Raw genomic sequence first — 4,464 nt, 5'->3', positions numbered from 1 at the left:
TTGGTCCTGAGACATTCAGGGCTGTCCACTCAGAGATGGAAACCTGAACAAAAAAGGGGACCTGGCTGGGCCGGTGGCAGCTGGTCTGAGAGATAGCCACGTGTGCCACACCCACCTCGCAGCCCCTGGCCATGGCAGCACAGCCTCCACCAGCTCCCACTTCAAAGGTTTAAACCTTTGCTTAAACTCTTCTGTGTCCCCCATGTGTCCAACACACCCGTTTTCCTTCTTCCCAACCTCTTTCCTGCCACTGTGGCAGGAAGATAGGAGGCCTGGGCTCTCTTGTGCATGCCAGGGCCTGAGGTGAGTACGTGTGACATCCCTGCCAACTTCCAGGGTCTCACTCGGGCTCCCAAAGGGTGGGGAGAGGCAGGTGAAACAGGGACAGCTCAAGTCTGGAAGAGTCCGTGAATCCAGATGAGCCCCAAGCTGACAGCCCAACCCTGGCGACCTGAACAATGGCCCATCATTCGTCCTGGTTCTGTCTCCAGTCCTGGGGTAACGCTCCACTCCCAGCCCTCTCCAGGCCTGCTGCAGCTAGGGATTCAAGATGGGCAGGCCATAGCAAGTGGTACAAGAGGGGCTGCAGGGGCACCCCTTTCCTGCAGAGCCTTGGAAAGGGGCGAGCTGCTGGTTCTGCTCAGGCTATGTGACCAGTGGCAAAAGCTGCCTGGAGGAAGTGAAGAGACCTCCCAATGCACTTGAACCACCCACCATTGAGGAGCCCCTGCCGCCCCTTCCACTGCCCAACTGTGGTTCCAGAAGGCCTCCTCTCAGCCCCTTCCCTGGCCACAGACTGAGTCTACGGAAGGTAATGACCTCTACTGCATTTATGTAGCTTATCTTTCCTCCAGGAGGATTTAATAGAGCACTTGACTTTTGCTGATGGGCAGAGCCGCCAGCCCAGCAAGTGCAGAAAGGAGGAGGAACAACCACCAAGGCAGGAATCCGGAAGGGAGGGGTCTTTATACCCAGGCGAGGATATCCAGGAGTTTCCTCTGCAGCAGGTTCCAGGCCTTGCAGTCCTGGGTCTTAAGCCTCCCCCAGTGTCATATCTCTCAATGTTCCATCCCACCCCATCACTTTCTCCTTGTTCTCTACACACATACACTACCCCTCACTGCCCCCTCCCAGTGTCTCTCTCCATCCTCACCTTTCTCCTCTTCATACTGTCAGCAGAGGTTTCTGTGCCAGATGCCCAGTGAGGCCAAACAAATCAAAACATTAAAGTTTGGAGCAAAGAAGGGATTTACTGCAGGGCCGTGCAAGGAGATGGGTGCCTCATGCTCTAAAAAGCCCAGAGTGCCCTGAAGGGTCTCGGCAAAGCATTTTTAAAAGCTGGATGAGCCAAGAAGGTCAGGGTATGTAATCAGTTCATGCAAAAGTCTCTGATTGGCTGATGGTGAGGGAACAGGGTGATGTCACAAAGGTCAACTTTATCAGTCTTTAGGCTCCAGGAGGTCTGGCACTGTGTGCTCATAGTCATCAAGTAGTTAACATCTTCCGTCTGGTGGGGGGCTCCCACATCTGTAAACTTAGGAAGGGTACATCAAATACTGTTATCTAGGTACTTCAGAGAAGAGCTAAAGCAGAGATTAGGGAAGAAGGCCTGTTCTGGGAAGGCCCCAGGGTCCTGCTCCATTTCAATGCCTTCTCCACCCACCCACACCCAAACCTGTCCTCTCCCCCTTTACAGAAAAGCCCTCCCTCTTACTTTTGTCCCATTCAATCCCCACTCCCCTCTGTCTCACATGGCTGGACCCACAGCAAAGCCCAGCTGCTGCTGGAGTTGATGGGAAAGGAGGATGGCAGCCTCACCCCCTGTGCCACTGACCGTTTCTCAAAACCCAGATTCCCAAGTCCCCTGACCCGTGCCTCCACTCTGACTACCGAGCAAGCTCCCCAGAGGGCTGAAACACCCTCAGCCCTATCTCATCTGACCAGCCACCTCCCCCATACTCATCTCCCCCAGGAGGCTCAAGCAGCTCACCTCTGCTCTTTTATCTTCATCCTCAACCACCCTACTCCCACCCCACTATCTGCCACCTTCTACTCCTGTCCTTAACTCTCATGCCATCCAATAGGCTGAGAGCTTAGAACCAGAGCAGGGCTTGGGGTGGGGGTGGGGGTTGCTAAAGGCCCCCAGCCTAGAAGTCAGTACCTTGAACTCATGCAGCAATGTCTCCTGGCTGCATGCTTTGCTCATGTGATCCAGGAAAGCAGATAAATATAATACTGTTATAATGGAGCTTATAAGTGGCACACAAGGCTGGCAGGAAGGGTACAAATAGGAAAGATAAACTTTCCCTCTGGGGAGAATGAGGGCAATGTTACCAAGGTGGTAACAATTGAGTTAGGTCTTCAAGGATAAGTAGCTTAACAGCAAAGAAGAAGGGAACCCAACTTTTGCTGGGGTGGGGGGGTGTTCTATGTGCTAAGTGCAATGTGAAGCACGTGATATATGTTTAATCCCATTTTACAGATTAGAAAACTGAGGCTCAGAAGGTTAACTTGCCCACATACACCCAGGTAGTAAATGGCAGAGAAACAAGATTCCAAACCTGTGCCCATTCCACTTACTGCACACTCTCAGACAAGCAGATGGATGAATTTTGCGTGACGCACATAGGTATAAAAAGTACCATGTTTAATAAAGCACATAGGTATGAAAGTACCATGTTTAATGTGGCTAAAATATACGGTACCCAAGGTAGTAGGTGAGAGAGGAAGCAAAGGAAAAAGGCAGGACCCAGATCATTAAGAGCCTTGGGTGCTAAGATGAAAATACCGAGGAATGAATACTTCTTGAATGAATGGATGAGTTTGAACTCAGGACCACTTACAGCTGTGCAAGTTGCATGATGCACAGCTGCACACAGCAACCTGCTTGGACTCCTCCTGTAGGTAACGGGAAGACAGCAGAGGCTTTTCAGCCAGGGAGTAACTGACCAGATTTGTAGGAAAAGGAAAAAGGATCTGAGGGTTGGGCAGGAATGCGTTGGGAAGAGGAAGCTGTGAAGACTTGGAGTTCAGGCCAGGAAAGGGAATGGGGCTGTCATGCCTGAGACAGGCTGGGACAGGCGCCTACTTGATCTGGGCCTGGGGCCTGGATTCTCTCTGAGCTTGAAAGGACTACGTGGGAAAGAGGACTGAGGTGGGAGGGGAGGGCTTCCCTGCGGTGTTAGTCTGCTCAGACTATCATAAGAAAATACCATAGACTGGGTAGTTTGAGCATAAGACATTTATTCTCGCACAGTTCTGGAGCCTGGAGGTGTGAGATCAGGGTTCCAGCATGGTCGGGTTCTGGTGAGGGCTCTCTTCTTGGCTTGCAGACAGCCACCTTCCTGCTGTGTGCACATTTAGCCTTAGTGCATTTTCCTCTTCTTATAAGACTACCAATCCTGTCAGATTAGGAGCCCACCCTTTGGCCTCAGTTAATTTCCTCAATTACCTCCTAAGAGTCCTGTCTCCAAATACAGTCACATTGGTGTCAGGGCTTCAACTGTGGGGACATAATTTAATCCATAGCACTCGTCCATACAGGTCCCTTCCCCAGCCATGTTCCCCGTCTGCATAATCCTCTAGTCCTGGCCAGACTGGGGCTCTGAGCCCCAGCAAAGCAGACCCTCTTCCTGAGTCTGTGACCCTGGAGCCAGCCAGGGGCTCATTTTCATAACTCCGTTTCCTGGAAGGCGTCTCAGCCTTCACCTCTCCCCAGTCGAGTCTTGCCAGGGAGCAAGTTGAGCTTGGCTTGGAGCAGGCCGAGGATGCAGGGAGACCGCCAGGAGGAGGGAAGCAGAAATAGAGAAAGAGGAGGGGGCAGGAAAGGGAGAATGACACGCACTCATTCATTTACTGGATCACCAGATACTGTGCTGAGTGCCTACAGGAGCCATGCAGAAATAGGGGACCCCAGGTTGACTAGGAGGTGGGGGGAGGCCTGCATATGGCCCAGGAGAGAGGTCCCCTCCTCCACAGCATTCAGATTGGATGATCCATGAATACCGAGATCGGACGTATCCTTTCCCTAGTTCACCCCACTCCTATCTGCGCACAAATGCACACACACCACTTCTCTCTTCTGCATCAAGAAATAGAAGCTTGGTGGTCAGGCAGATCTGGGTGGCAGGTCCCTTCTGCCACTAATTAGCTGCATGATTTAGGGCAAGTCACTTCTCTTGGCATCGATCCTTGGTTTCCTCAATTGTAATATGCCCCTCAAGATTGCCAGGAGAAATATCAACAACCTGAGATATGCAGATGATACCACTCTAACGGCAGAAAGTGAAAAGGAACTAGAGAGTTTCTTGATGGGGGTGAAAGAGGAGAAAGGAAAAGCTGGTTTAAAACTCAACATTCAAAAACCTAAGATCATGACATCCAGTCCTATCACTTCATGGCAAGTAGAAGGGGGGAAAGTGGAAAAAATGATAGATTTTATCTTCTTGGACTCCAAAATCACTG

Source organism: Bos indicus, chromosome 19, assembly GCF_029378745.1.
Source record: "Bos indicus isolate NIAB-ARS_2022 breed Sahiwal x Tharparkar chromosome 19, NIAB-ARS_B.indTharparkar_mat_pri_1.0, whole genome shotgun sequence".
Classification (NCBI taxonomy): Eukaryota; Metazoa; Chordata; class Mammalia; order Artiodactyla; family Bovidae; genus Bos; species Bos indicus.
This window is presented reverse-complemented; position numbering follows the sequence as displayed.